Source organism: Carcharodon carcharias, chromosome 9 (genome assembly GCF_017639515.1).
Source record: "Carcharodon carcharias isolate sCarCar2 chromosome 9, sCarCar2.pri, whole genome shotgun sequence".
Lineage (NCBI taxonomy): Eukaryota > Metazoa > Chordata > Chondrichthyes > Lamniformes > Lamnidae > Carcharodon > Carcharodon carcharias.
Window position 1 is genome coordinate 159,639,975 of NC_054475.1, and position 16,391 is coordinate 159,656,365.

Here is a 16,391-nt window from a genome sequence, read left to right on the forward strand (position 1 = left end):
TTGGAGAAGTTGGGACTCCCTCCATGGAGAAGAGAAAGTTCAGGGAAGATTTGATAAAGGTGTTCAAAGTCATAAGCAAGATGGACAGAATAGATACAGAGGAACTGTTCCCATTGGAAGGGTCAAGAATCAGAAAACACAGACTTATGGTGATTGACAAAAAGACTTGAAGAAAAATCTTTTGACACAGCAGATGGTTAGGATCTGGAATACATTGCCTGATGAGTGGTGGGGGTAGATTTAATTGTGGCTTTCGAAGGGAATTTGATGATTATCTGAAAAGAAAAGAAAAATGTAGAGCTAACTGGCAAAGACGCATGAGTGGGACCAGCTAGTTCCTTGTGGAGAGCTAGCATGGACACAAATGGCTGAATGGCTCCCTTCTGTGCTGTAGCTATTCTATAATTCTATGTTGCTTGCATGGGATATCGAAATGACATACAATGACAAAGAATATAGCTCTTGCTTGGAGAACAGAGTGATTTCATTTCCTTCTTCAAACGTCGATAACTCCACTACCCACAACCCCTGATATTTGATTCAAATTGAATTTGTTAGCACAAAATAATGCAGAAAAAGATTGCAATTGTGCCAACTAAATACAGTGATGACCCCAATTAATCAATTAATGAGACATGAAACATTTCACTTGCACAAATAAAAATTTGTACTCATGGAAGAAAGAAACACATAAATGTAGCCCATGGAGCATTGCTCTAATCTAAAGCTGCTGCTCTGCAGATGGCTTTTATCAAATTGTGCACATTGCTACTGTTTAAATTGGAGCTTTTAAAACAGCAGGACTTACAAAATTCGTATGAGGTTACGGTATATTTGAAATATATCTAAGAAATTCCCCTGATATTTGCATACATTCCAAACTGTTCTATCAGGCGCTCCTAAAACAAAACACTCAATGGTAACACTAAGTGCTTCCATTCTAATGTAGAACTGGAACGATTTCACAAGTATAGACATATCTATATGGAACACTAACAATATTTACATTTATTTGATAGTAAATGTAAAATTTGCCATTGCTTTAGAAGATTTTTTTGGCCTGGTTCCATTGACACACTCCCTTACATTTGAAAGAAGATAACAGAAAAGTATTTATTGTTCTTGAATATTAAAATATTCAAAATTGTTTGTGTAATGTTGAAAAAGGTAAACTTATGATGGATCCATTTGCCCCCCACATCCTCAGCTATGTGGTTTAATAGCATTTGCATCCAATAACTACCTCAATAGAGTATGAGAGCATCGTGAGTTGAGGCAATCTAAAATCTCCTTCTTAAAATCTAATATTGTATAGATTTAACATTTAATTGAAAATGCTGTTTAAATTCTAAGTATCATCCAAGGGCCTAAACAGGGAGATAGAAGCTATCCATTGGCAGCAGCTAAAATGGTTAATTAAGGGAACTAGCTCAAGCTGGTTTGTCCTGTACCTGGGCTGAGTCCTTTTGTTTTATAACATATAAATTCAAACATTAGCAGTGTGACCAGCATTGAGTGTGACTTTAATGGAGTGTGAAAGTTTGGTGAGCTGAAGGAGTTTGGTGAAGTGGGGAAGGAGGTACCCCCTTTGTTTTTCCCTAATTTTCCACCCTGCAGGAATCAGTCCTTGCTCTATTACAGGGAAGAAACTAACTTTTTGGTAAGCATCTGGTAAGTGGATAAGTCTAGTTTATTCCTAATGTTCAATATAGTACACGAAAAGTGGTGAGATTTATAAAATAATAAAAGAAAATCAAATAATTTAATAAAATAATTAAGTAGTTAATTAAAGCACATAAATATGGCAGGGCAGGTGATGTGTCATGGCTGCAGCATGTGGGAAATCCTGGAGCCAATGTGCTCCAGGGCAAACATGCCTGTAGTAAGTGTCTGCAGCTTGAGGAACTTCGTCTCAGACTCATTGAGCTGGAGGCTGAGCTGCAGACACTGCGTCACATCAGGGAGGGGGAAAGTTACCTGGATGCTTTGTACCAGGAGGCAGTCACACCACTTAGGATAGGGTCTTCTGATTTGGAAGGTGGACAGGGAAATAATGCAGTGACTGCGAATCAGGCAGGTAAGGGGACCTAGAGGACAGGAGTGCAGGGGTGTCAGTTTCTGCAATTGCCCAACAGGTTTGAGGTTCTCTCAGCTTGTTGCTTGTTTGGATCAGAGTGGGGGTTGTAGGGTGGATGAGCTGACTGACCATGACACTGTGGCACAGGAGGCCAGTCATGTGGGAGGAGAGAAAAAGGAATATAGTGGTAGTAGGGGACAGTATAGTGTGGGGGGTTGACACTCTTCTTTATAGCAAAGAGCGAGAACCCAGATGGCTGTGTCACCTGCCTGATGCCAGGGTTCGGGACATTTGCTCAGGGCTGGAGAGAAATGTACAGGAGGAGGGGGAGGATCCAGTTGTCATGGTCCATGTAGGTACAAACAACATAGACAGGATGAAGAAGGATGCTTTGTATCATCAGTATGAGGTCTAGGCACCAAATTAAGAAGCAGAACCCGAAAGGTAATAATCTCTGGATTTTTGCCTGAGCCACATTCAATTTGGCATAGGGCAAATAAGGTTAGAGGAATGAATGCGTGGCTTAAAGACTGGTGTGAGAGAAGTTGGCTCTGGTTTGTGGGACACTGGCACCAGCACTGGGGAAAGTGGGGGCTATACCATTGGGACGGTCTGCACCTGAACCATGCTGGGACTGATGTTCTGCATAATTAGGGAAGTGGAGAGGGCTTTAAACTAAATAGTGGGGGCAAGGGATAAAATTTGGGATGATGTGGTAAGCAAAGGAGTAAAGACAAAGCAAGAGAGAAAGGTATTAATGTGGGAAATGATATAAACGGAAAGCGACAGGAAGGGACAGTTTCTGCAAATCTAAGTACTACAAATCTAAAAATAAATCAGCAGGTAAGGCCAGATATTACAAAAATAATAAAAGGACAAAATTAAAGGCTCTGTATCTAAATGCAAGTAGCATTCAAAACAAAACAGATGAACTAATAGTACAAATAGAAATAAATAAGTATGATCTGATAGCCATTACAGAGACATGTCTGCAGGATGACATAGATTGGAGCATGATTGTTGAAGGGTACATCACATTTAGGAAGGACAGGAAGCTTGTCAAAGGTGGAGGGTGGCTTTGTTAATTCATGATGGTATTAGTGCATTAGAGAGAAATTACCTAAGTTCAGGAAACCAGAATGTAGGAGCAGTTTGAGTTGAGATGAGAAACAATAAAGGCAAAAAGTCACTTGTGAGAGTGGTGTGTAGGCCTTCTAATTGTACATGGTTGGACAGAGAATAAAGGAAGAGATAATGGGAGCTTGTCAGAAAGGTACAGCAATAATCATGGGGAATTTTAGTCTACAGATAGACTGGAAAAATCAGATGGGCAAAGGCAGCCTAGATGAGGAGTTCATAGAATGTTTTCAGGATAGTTTCTTGGAACAGAACATCCTGGAGCCACCCACAGGGTAGAGGATACTAGACCTGTCACTGTGCCATGAGATGGGATTGATTGATAACCTCATAGTGAAAGCAGCCCTAGGTAGCAGCGATCGTAATATGATTGAATTTTACATTCAGTTTGAGGGAGAGAAGAGTGGGTCCAGGACTAGTATTTTAAACTTAAGTAAGGGCAATTACGGGGCATGAAAGCAGAACTACCTAGATTGAACTGGCAAATAAGGTTAAGGAATAGGCCCATTGAAATGCAGTGGCAGACTTTTGACAAGATATTTCAGGATACACGGAATAGACACATTCCAATGAGAAAGAAAAATTCCAAGGGGAGAACCCACCATCCATGGTTAACTAAAAAAGTTAGACAACATCAAACTTAAAGAAAAAGCATATAATTGCGCAAAGACAAGTGGCTAAACAGGAGATTGGACAGAAAATAAAGAACAGGAAAGAATGACAAACAGATTAATAAGGAGGGGAAAATTTGAGTACAAGAGAAAGCTAACTGGAAATATAAAGATGGATAGTAGGTGTTTCTGTAGATATTTAAATAGGGAACCATTAGCAAAGTGAGCATCGGTACTATAGAAAGTAAGTCTGGGAATTAATAATGGAAAGCAAGGAGATGGCAGGTGAATTGAACAGGTATTTTGAATTGGTCTTCATTTGGAGGATAAACAACATCCCAGAAGTAGCTGTAAATCAGGAAATGGATGGGAGGCAGTAACTCAGGAAAATTACAATCACCAGAGAGCAAATTGTTGGGGCTGCAGGCTGACAAGTGCCTGGGTCCTGATGGACTTCATCCTAGGGTCTTAAAAGAAGTGGCTAATGAAATAGCTGGTGCATTTGGTTTTAATTTTCCAAAATTCCCTAGATTTGGGGAAGGTTCAGTAGGATGGAAAATAGCAAATGTAGTCCTTTATTCAAGAAGGGAGGCAGTCAGAAAGCAGGAAACTACAGGCCAGTTAGCTTAACATCTGTCATAGGGAAAATGTTAGAAGCTATTATTAATTGTGTTATAGCAGGGCACTTACAAGAGTTTAAGGCAATCAGTAGAGTCAAGAGTGGTTTTGAGAAAGGGAGAACATGTTTAACCAATTTATTGGAGTCCTTTGAAGGAGTCACATGTGCTGTGGATAAAGCAGAACTGGTGGATGTACTATACTTGGATTTCCAGAAGGCATTTGATAAGGTTATTGCAGAAAATAAAAGCTCATGGTGTAGTGGGTAATATATCGGCAAGGATAGAAGATTGGCTAACTAACAGGAAACAAAGAGTAACCGTTAATGTGTCTTTTTCTGTTTGGCTGGATGTAGCAAGTGGTGTGCCACAGGGTTTCAACAGTTTACAGTATATACATGACTTAGATGAAGGGACTGATGGTATGGTTGCTAAATTTTCTGATGACACAAAGATAGGTAGGAAAGTAGGTTTTGCGGAGGACATAAGGAGGCTACATAGTGTCATAGATAGGTTAAGTGTGTGGGCAAAGACCTGGAAAATAGGGTATAATGTGGGCAAATGTGAAATTGTCTATTTTGGCAGGAAGAATACAAAAGAAACATATTATCTAAATGGTGAGAGATTGCAGGGCTCTAAGATTCAGAGGGATCTGGGTGTCCTAGTGTATGAAGCACAAAAGGCTTGTATGCAGGTACAGCAAGTAATTAGGAAAACTAATAGAATGTTATCATTTATTGTGAGGGGATTTGAATACAAAAGCAGGGAGGTTATGCTTAAGTTGCACAGGACACTGGTGAGACCACACCTGGAGTATTGTATACGGTATTGGTCTCCTTATTTAAAGAAAGATGTAAATGTGTTAGAAGGTTTACTGGACTAATACCAGGAATGGACAGGTTGCATTATGAGGAAACATTAGGCTTACATCCACTGGGGTTTAGAAGAGTAAGAGGCAACTTGATCGAAACCTTTAGGATCCTCAGGGGTCTTGACAGAATGGATGTGTAGAACTAGGCGGTCACTGTTTAAAAGTAAGGGGTTGCCCATTTAAAACAGAGATTAGGAGACTTTTTTTCTCTCAGAGGGTCATGGGCCTGTGGAACTCTCTTCCTCAAAATGCGGTGGAGGCTGAGTCTTTGAATATTTTTCAGGCAAAACTAGATATATTCTTGATTAACAAGGTGGCGAAAGGTTATTGGGGATATGCGGAAGGTTACAATCAGATCAGCCATGATCTTATTGAAGTGCTGAGTGGCCTATTCCTGCTCCTAGTTTGCATATTCATATAACTTGCACCTGGTCCGTCCACGCATCCTTCTTGAGTTCACTGATTTATATTGACTCATGGTCCAGAAACCCCTTGATTTTAAAATTCCAATCTATGTTTTCAAGTCCCCCCATGGACTCACCCCTCCCTATCTCTGTCATCAGCTTTAGCCTAACGATTCTTCGAGATCTCTACACTCCTCCAATAATGGCCTCTTGCATGTCTCTAATTTCATTTTGCTCCACCGTTGGTGACCGTGCCTTCAGCTGTTGAGGCCCTAAGTTTGGGAATTCCCTTACTAAACTCCTCATCTCTAACTCTCTCATCCTTCAATTCGCTCCTTTAAACCTAAGTTTTTAGTCATTTGTCCTAAGACCTCCTTCTGGTCCAATGTCTTGGGGCGATTTACCTCATTAAAGATACTACATGAATGCACGTTGTTTTGTAGTTCATGATCTAAGCCAAACCAAAAGTGGGGTGGACACAGGCAACTTATGGGCACTGGGGCACAGACTGGCTTGTAGGTGTGGCATAAGATAATTGTAGAGCCCAGAGCAGCATTTGTGCTGTTGTTCATTAAACAAGCCATTAAAAAAAACAGAAATTCACCTGATTTTGAAATAAACTCAGCCCACTAGTAGCTCCAAATCACACAATATTGAAACATATCCAACATACTACTAGTTGGCTCCTGCCTGAGACAATCTGAAACAGTGACTGTCCCAACAAAACTGCCATCAGTATCAAGTCGGGTGCAGTGTAATTTCAGTCTACTGTGCATGATTAGTGGTCTGGTGCAGCAGGCCATAGGATAAAGGGTTAATAGCTATTATACTAACAGCTAATGCACATCATCAGTGATGTCAGATCATGTGTCACTGGGACTCAGAGAGAGATGCTTCTGGAAGAAGCCTCATGTTTATCTATCCCTGTACATAGTTGTATAGCTATAACGTAATTAATAAATGTTTGGAAGTTCCTGAATGCCTTGTTTTCAGTAGTCTCTGTTAAAAACACTCTGGGGCCACTTATGATGATATTTCATGGTGGCAGCGGTAAGCTTACCAAATAGCAAGGATCCCCAACAAAACTGCCGGTGGTGGAAAAGTGAAAGCCACTGAAAATAAAGCAGTGAGAGAATGACAGCGGCAAAGGATCACAAGGAAAAGCACCAGCAGAGTCTCACGACAGTCGATTAAAGTAACAGACAATCATGAAAGAAGTCCTACCTCGACATGAACCCTTTGACCATGTGGATGGCCCCAACCAAGCAGCACACTGCAAAACTGGCACTATAGATCCAGCAGGTATAGGATTACTTCAGGGTTAGCACAGAAGTCTGACAAAGAACAGGCCAGCACACTCTTATATTCTTGGCAGCAGTGCAGGAGATATTTCAGTAAGACAGGGTATTAATGAGGACATAGCAGCCTCATGAGGAGATTACTAAGGTTTTCACTTCATATTTCAGGAATGTTATGACAGACCTGGTGAGGTTTAACAGACACACTCAGGAATTCAGAGGAAGTATTAATTTTTTCATTAATGACCTGTATTGTTTGGCTGATAGTTGTTTGTATGGAGCCCTAAGTGATGAACTCATCCAAGACCACATTGTGGTGGCCGTCCTTGATGAAACCTTATCTGATTTTTAGCAGCCCAGAGAAGAGCTAATATTATCCAAGGCAGTTCAATTATCCGGATAGGTTGAACTACGGAAGCAGAACCGAGTTTTAATCTGGGGTGATAATGAACCTTTGTGGAGCCAGACCCCTGACTTAGTCCAATTTGGGAGCAATTGAAGCACCAGCTCACCCATTAAAAAGCAGACCCAGAAGGAATGGGGAACAGTCGCCACCATTATCCAGTGCCCACACTGCGGCTGGATAAAACCTTACCTGCAAGAAATTTGTCCTGCCCTAAATGTAGCACATCATTCCTGCAGGAGATGGGGTCATTTAAAAATAGTATGCCATGACAGAAAACCTCTTACTGCAACATTTAAATGGAGACCAAATAGATCAAGCAGTAACCAGGAAATAGAAGATATGGAGGAATATGAAGAATGTTTCTTGGGTGAAGTTGCAAAATCCAAGATGACCTTTTGGAGTGCGGATATCATAATCAGTAGCCACAGGAACGTCCATCTTCTCTATACAGTGCAGTGTCTGAAGCCTGAGTTCCTCAAACCATCTACCATCTATCTCTATGGTCCTGGGGCACTCCACCAGCAGATGACTGTCACCTTTCGTTATGCGAAGAGAAATTACAGACATTCTTTATGTTATCCCAAAATGAAGAGCACTCATTACTGAGCCAGAGAGCTCAGATTTGCAGCTTAGTTATATGGTGGAAGAGCTGAAATATTTGTGCAAACCAGATAAATTCAAGAGGGAACTTCCACAACTATTCACAGGTCTAAGGAAACTCCACGTGGCTTACCTTTATTACCTTAAAGCCAAATGCGAAGCCAGTGATGTTTGTCTGCCCCCAAAAGGTCTCACACCCTCTCTTGAAAGAAGTGAGACTAGAGGTTAACTCCATGCTACACGAGGGAGTGATAGAACCAGTAAAACAACCCGTTTCTTGGTGCTCAGGCGTGGTGCCTGTAGCCAAGGCTAATGGCTCATTTTGTATTTGTGTGGATCTCACAAATTGGAACAAGGCTGTAGGAAGGGAGGTCCGCCCCGTAGCACCTGTTGACGAAAGCTTGGTGAAGCTCGTGAGGGGCTTAGTTTTCACTAAACTAGATGGCAACAGTGGCTGCTGGCACCTCCTGTTAGACGGAGAGTCCAAGTTGTTAACAAAATTTATCACTCCCTTTTGGCCGCTATTGTTTCAATCGCTTATCAGTTGGAATTGCCTCAGTGCCTGAGATCTTTCAATGTGTCATGACTGGCATCTTGAAAGGGCTGGAGTCATCTGCCATATGGCTGATATTCTCATTCATGGAGCCACCGCTTTGGTTGTCAGGGTGTGAAAAACGTTACAATGCTTACAGATCATGGGCCTTAAACCGAATCATAAATGCGAGTTCTCTAAACCCACTATCAATGTCTTAGTCCATGTTGTTCACACATCTGGTGTCCAAGCAGATCCCCAGAAACCGCAGTCATGGTGGATTTTCCCTGACCCTTAAAGTTACATTTTATAGATGTGGTTAATCAGCTGCCCAATCTTTTTTTTTCTTATTTGTTCATGGGCTGTTGGCATTGCTGGCTAGGCCAACATTTATTCCCCATCCCTAATTTCCCGTGTTCAGAGGGCATTTAAGAGTCAACCACATTGCTGTGAGCCTGGTAAGGGCCAAGGTAAGGATGGCAGATTTCCTTCCCTAAAGTGAACCAGATGGGTTTTTACAACAATCGGCAATGGTTTTGTAGTCATCATCAGACTTTTAATTTCAGATTTTTAAAAATTGAATTCAAATTTCACCTTCTGCCATGGTGGGAACATGGGCCCCCAGAGCATTACCCTGGGTTTCTGGAATACTAGTCCAGTGACAATACCACTATGTCACTGCCTCCCTAACATCAATAGCATCAACTTAGCCTTACTAAGTTACTCATCTACGCCACTGAAGAATGGTCAGGCTCCTTCAGAATTCTCAATGGGTAGGAGATTACACACACAGCTCCTGAGTCATTGTGTAATCATCAGCGAACACCTCCACTTCTGACCTTATGATGGAAGGAAAGTCATTGATGATGCAGCTGAAGGTGGTCGGGCCTAGGACATTACCCCGAGGATCTCCTGTGGCAATGTCCTAGAACTGAGATGATTGACCTCCAATAACCACACCCATCTTCCCTTGTGTTAGGTATGACTCCAACCAGCAAACAGTTTTCCCCCTGATTCCCATTGACTCCACTTTTTCCATGGCTCCTTGATGCCACACTCTGTCAAATGCTGCCTTGATGTCAAGGACAGTCACTCTCACCTCACTTTGGGTGTTCAGCTCTTTTGTCCATGTTTGAATCAAGGCTGTAATGAGGTCAGAAACTGAGTGACTCTGGCAGACCCCAAACTGAGCATCAGTGAGCAGGTTATTGCTGAGCAAGTGCCACTTGTTAGCACTGTTGATGACCCCTTCCATTACTTTACTGATGATGGAGAATGAACTGATGGGGCAGTAACTGACCTGGTTAGATTTGTCTTGCCTTTTATGTACAGGACCTACCTGGGCAATTTTCCACATTGCCGGGTAGATGCCAATGTTGTAGCTGTAATGGAACAGCTTGGCTAGGGGGCACGGCAAGTCCTGGAGCACTGGTCTTCAGTACTGTTGCCAGAATGTTGTCAGGGCCCATAGCCTTTGCAGTATCCAATGCCTTCAGCCATTTCTTGATATCAGGTAGAATGAATGAAATTGGCTGAAGATTGTCATCTGTGATGCTGGGGACCTCTAGAGGAGGCTGAGACTGATCATCCACTCGGTACTTCTGGCCGAAGATTGTTGAGAACTCTTCAGCCTTATCTTTTGCACTGATGTGCTGGGCTCCTCCATCATTGAAGATGGAGATATTTGTTGTTTAATTGTCCACCACCATTCATGACTGGATGTGGCAGGACTGCAGATCTGATCTGTTGGTTGTGGGATTGCTTAGCTCTGTCTATCACTTGCTGCTTATGCTGTTTGGCACACAAGTAGTCCTGTGTTATATCTTCACCAGGTTGACACCTCATTTTTTAGGTATGCGTGGTGCTGCATCTTGCATGCCCTCCTGCACTCTTCCTTGAATCAGGGTTGATCGAGGTTTTGTGGTAATGGTAGAGTGGGGGATATGCCAGGCCATGATACTACAGATTGTGGTTGAGTGCAATTCTGCTGCTGCTGATGGCCCACAGCGTCTCATGGTTGCCCAGTCTCATATTGCAAGATCTGTTCAAAATCTATCCCATTTAGCTTGGTGGTAGTGCCACACAACACAATGGAGGGTATCCTCAATATGAAGACTGGACTTTGTCTCAACAATAACTGTGTGGTAGTCACTCTTACCGATATTTTCATTACAAGTGCATCTGCGGCAGGCAGGTTGGATGGGGTCAAGTGTGTTTTTCCCTCTTGTTGGTTCCCTCACCACCTTCCGCAGACATAGTCTAGCATCTATGTCCTTTAGGACTCGGCCAGCTCGGTTTGTAGTGGTGCCCTCAGTGATTCCTCCAAATCGTGTTCAACATTGAGAATTACTGATTCATCAGCTGAGGAGGGTGGGGATAGTATGTGGTAATGAGCAGGAGGTTTCCTTGTCCATGTTTGACCTGAAGCCATGAGACTTCATGGGGGCCAGAGTCAATTTTGAGGACCCCCAGGGTAACTCCCTCCCGACTGTATACCGCTGTGCCTCCACCTCTGCTGGGCCTGTCCTGCTGGTGGGACAGGATATACCCAGGGATCGTGATGGTGGAGTTTGGGGCATTATCTGTCAGGTATGATTCCGTGAGGATGACTATGTCAGGCGTTTGCTTGACTAGTCTGTAAGAGAGCTCTCCCAATTTTGACACAAGCCCCCAGATGTAAGTAAGGAGGAGTAGGGTCGACAGGGCTGAGTTTGCTGTTGTCATTTCAGGTGCCTAGATTGACGCCAGGTGGCCTTGTATTGATTTTCTAGTGCCTTGATACAACTGAGCGGTTTGCTAGGCCATTTCAGAAGGCATTTTAGAATCAACCACATTGCTGTAGGTCTGGAGTCACTTGTAGGCCAGACCAGGTAAGGGCAGCAGATTTCCTTCCCTGGAGGGCATTAGTGAACCAGATGGGTTTTTAATGACAGTTGACACAGTCATCATTAGACTTTTAATTGCTGATTTTTATGGAATTCAAATTTTGTCACCTGCTGTGATGGGATTCAAACTCTGGAGAGCATTCCTCTGGCTCTCTGGATTACCAGTCCAGTGACAATACCACTACACCACTGCCTTACCATCGACTTAAGTGTCTCTGTGTCAATTTTATGCTCGATTATGCTCTTGTGAAGCACCTTGAGATGTTTGACTACATTAAAGGTGCTATATAAATGAAAGTTAGTGCCATCCTTGAAATAGCACAAAAAAGAAAATAATTGTCATTACATCCATTTTGCACTGACATTGATTCATTTCACCATTTGCCCTAGTGTGCCTGATATTATATTAAAATGAACATCTGTTCACTGAAGATTTGTATAACTAAGGGGGAGGTGGTGGCGTAGTGGTATTGTCACTAGACCATAATCCAGAAACCCAGGGGTAACACTCTGGGCACCCGGTTTTGAATCCCACCATGGCAGATGACAGAATTTGAACCCAATAAAAACCTGGAATTATACGTCTAATGACAACTATGAAACCAATTGTTGTAAAAACTCACCTGGTTCAATAATGTTCTTTAGGGAAGGAAATCTGCCTTCCTTACCTGGCCTGGTCTATTCCAGACCCACAGCAATGTGGTTGACTCTTAAATGCCCTCTGAACAGGGCAATCAGGGATGGGCAATAAACACTGGCTGAGACAGTGATGCCCACATCCCTTGAATGAACACAAAAATACTGTTCAGAAAGAGCAGCGTGTCTCAAATTAATTAGATCCTTCCCCAATAAAGCAGCAGAGAAACACACAGGCACTCATTCATTACAATTTTATTCCTCAACAAAATTTACTTGGCCACTGCATTATTGCTTGTTGCCACTGATACAACAATCAATGGATTTATACCTCCCTATGGTGAGAGTCCTTCCAGAAAATTCTCCTTCAGTTAAATCTCCCATTCACTCTATTCATTCAGCCCCAGATTTTACAGACAAGAATAATGGAGGAAGAATGAGCTATATTTGTGTGGCAAAAACAATATATCATCGTTGATCGGTCGAAGGGTCATGAGGACTCGAAATGTCAACTCTTTTCTTCTCCGCCGATGCTGCCAGACCTGCTGAGTTTTTCCAGGTAATTCTGTTTTTGTTTTGGATTTCCAGCATCTGCAGTTTTTTTGTTTATATCATCGTTGATGTTACCTTCCAAAATATCTGAAGTACCGCGTTATTTCTCCAGCAATAAGGCATTGGAATTTTCTGCCCTGTTGGATGCTTCACTTAATTTACGGTGATTCCCTTATTCTTAGTTGCTAATACATTTTGTGAATAATTAGAAGTTAGCATTGTCACTGCAACAGAATTCAACACCGCTTCACCTCTACCCTTTGCATTTTGGCACGTCCACACTGTTCTGAGTTAGGTCTTTCTACCTTGGACTGTAGGTGTGAGACTTGGTCCTTAGGCAGAATGTAGACATACTCTGATGTCGGCTTAACACTTGCTGATTAGTACTACACCTAAACAGGTTACAGAGTAGACATGTCGCTGCTAGTTATGATTCCACACTCTTTTGAGAACAATGCATGACCAACTGATATCTGTGATATATCATCATTAATGTTATACATAAGCATATCTCATCTATTAATTCTGTACACAAAATCTCCCCCCAAGTATACCATTCTACTTTTTAATAACAACATGAAACTAAGTCTTTAACTATTTACATTACATTTCTGTAAATCCCTTTTTTACAACTATAGGTTCACTTCAATTCCAATTCTGCTCTTCCCCTCCCCAAGTCACAGTCCTGGGGATTCAAACTCCCTCAGTATTCTCAGCCCTTAGACAAGATGTCTTGGAGACATGAGGCCTTTCTTCTGCATCTGGTGGGACATCAGCATCTGCAAAATAGGACAATACTTTAGCAGCATTGCTGACTGCATGGCTGGAAAGCATAGTGTAGGTTGCAAGATCTCTGAAGTGCAAGGACAATGAAGACCTTTGATTGAAAGACTGATCCAAGAGAAAAGACTGAAGAGAATCAACCTTTGGACCGTCGAGGACTAGAAGGGAAGAATTCAGGAAACTCCAAGGGACTTCTTGCTCCCTCAAAGGACTCTGGGAAGAAGCTTCAGAAGAGGAATAAACTTCAACTCCAGGAATGACTGTCACAGCTTGTTCCTCCACTACTGTACCAAAGGCTAACAAGGCACTGAAGATCTGAGATTTCAATGAACCTAGATGACGAAGGTAAACACGACCACCTTCAGGAAGACTGTTGGCTTTCAGTAGGCTGCAGTAAGAGACCTTCACTTCACTCTGTATGAGGTTGCTCCACTATGGATCTTGGGAAGGCATGTTGATAATATGGAGGCAAGGCAGCCTCATCTTCTGTAATGAAAGGAATTTCTTGTAGACAACCAAATTGGGGACAAGATTGTTCTAAAGGGTTCTTCACCTTTAGAAGTCTTAAAGATTCCGTCCCAGCTTCTGAGCTGATCTCCAACTTTGAAGGGAAGAAGACTCTCAGCTGGGAAGGAAGTATTGGAGCTAACTGACTTTCAGCCTGGGAAGGTACCAGCTCTCTAACAAAGTGATCCTCTATGGAGTCTAACGTGGACTCAGGCAAAACATTCTTTGTGGAAGACTTTTCATGAGCAACAGGAGAGAAAATAGACAATACCATCACAGATTCAGTGGAACTAAGATCTGAATGCTGCTCAGCTGCTTAAAGCACAGCTAATTTTCCTAAAAAGGCAACAAAGACTTCATAAGGTGCATCCATCAACAGGAAAGATGAACATTCTCTAGGACCTCAATCTGTAAGAGATCACTCAGTGCTGCAAGGGTTCTTCCTCATCAATCTCTGGAAAGAGCCAATTCAGGTCCAGCAGGCTTTCGTGGGATGGTCACATCTGCTGAAGCACCTTCTGTACCAATCACCTCTGGCCTTACTTCATGAAGAACTGAGAGATTCAAAATTTCAATCTCTGTCCTGGGTCTAGTGGATGGTGCCTCTGCAAGTGAAGGGAGCTTACTGCTAGTATATAAACTTCCTCAGCTTCTGAAAGCTGAAGTTCCACTACTTCTGAATAAATGGTTGAAGATTGTTGCATGAAGGACAGTGGGCAGATCCTTCTGTTTGGCGTGTAGGAGTGGGCCCCAAACGCCGAGGCGTAAAATGACGCGCAGTGTCATCGGGCGTGCGTCCCGACATCACTGCACATCATTCTGATCTTCCGTTTGGCAGACGTGGAGAGGAGTTGACTGCCCATCAACCTAACTGTCAAAGGCCTGTTGAGGCCATTAATGAACTAATTAAGCCAATTGAGAAAGCTACCCGTCCAACCTCAAGATTGGCAGACAGGTGAATAGCCCAGACTGTCTTCGCATCAATTAAATATAAATTTTTATGAAAATTCATAAACGTGTCCCAGCTCATGTGACACTGTCACATGAGGGGTCACATCAGAATAATTTTACCTTTTTTTATTTTTTCCATGTTTAAAACTTAAGTTACTCCCCCTGAGGCAGCTCCGTGTCTCAGAGAGATTTCTGCTCTCTTTTGCGCATGCTGGAAAGAGCGCAAGTCCCAACTCTCCCTCCTCCCCCCTCCAGCACAGGTAGCACTGAATGCTTCCAGGTGTGTGTCATGCTGGGCGGGCCTTGATTGGCCCTCCCACATAAAATGGCAGCACGGAGCCAATCATGGGCGGCAATTGGCTCCGCGCCAGCTCCCGACCCATCCACCCGACGGGGAGTAAATTCTCCCCAGTGAGTTGATCAAACCATAAGCATCATCTGGTTTTTCTAGGATTCCTTGGAGTATGCCAAGATCGCCGTTCAATAAGGATGTATGTTGATTGACACCACCACGTTCTCAAGGGCAATTAGGGATGGACAGTAAATGCTGGCCTAGCCAGCGATGCCCATATCCATAAATGAATTAAAACCTTCTCCCCCACAAGAGGAAACCTCTTCCTGGAATCCACCCTGTCAAGTCCCCTCAGGGTCTTCTATGTTTCAATAAGATCACCCCTAATTCCTCTAAACTCCAATGGTCAAACACCCAATCTGTTCAACCTTTCTTCATAAGGTAAGCCCTTCATGCCAGGAATGAATCAAGTGAACTTTCTCTGGACTGTATCTGAGAGGAGCAATAACCCTGCCTTTAACTGGGAGGCCTGTGCCGCCTGGACCTTATAACCTGATGTCTGATGGATGAAGGGTCATCAGCTGAAGCCAGTTGAAGTCATCTGCTGATATGTTAACAGCAACTCCAGTATCAATTTTAAATGTATATCGAAGTCCTGAACTTGGACTGCAGCTGACCAGTGTTTTGCATACTGCATAATTTCCCCATAAGAACTCTTTATTCCGACTTTCTGTTTCTTGGAAAGAATGTGTTTCATAAATACTTTCTGGTCTTCAAATTTGATTAAAATTACTGCATTTGCTGAAACACTTGCAGTATGCAGTTTTTGCCCAATCCCTGCAGGGGAGTCCTAGCATCTATGCTTGTTTATCACGCCATCATGATTTTGTGCCTTTTTGTCCAGTTTGGTGGGCTTTCTTGCAGATGGGGCACTGCCTGTGGGCCTACATAATAAATGTATTGCCCCGGGGTCACCCCAAATTAAAGCACAATCCGGCTATTACTGCAGCTGTACAGGGCCTGGTGAGACCACATCTAGAGTACTGTATGCAGTTTTGGTCTCCTTATTTGAAACAGGATATAATTCTGTTAACAGCAGTTCAGAGAAAGTTCACTTGATTCATTCCTGGGATGAAGGGCTTACCTTATGAAGAAAGGTTAAACAGATAGGGTGTTTGACCATTGGAGTTTAGAAGAATTAGAGGTGACCTTATTGAAACATATAAGACCTT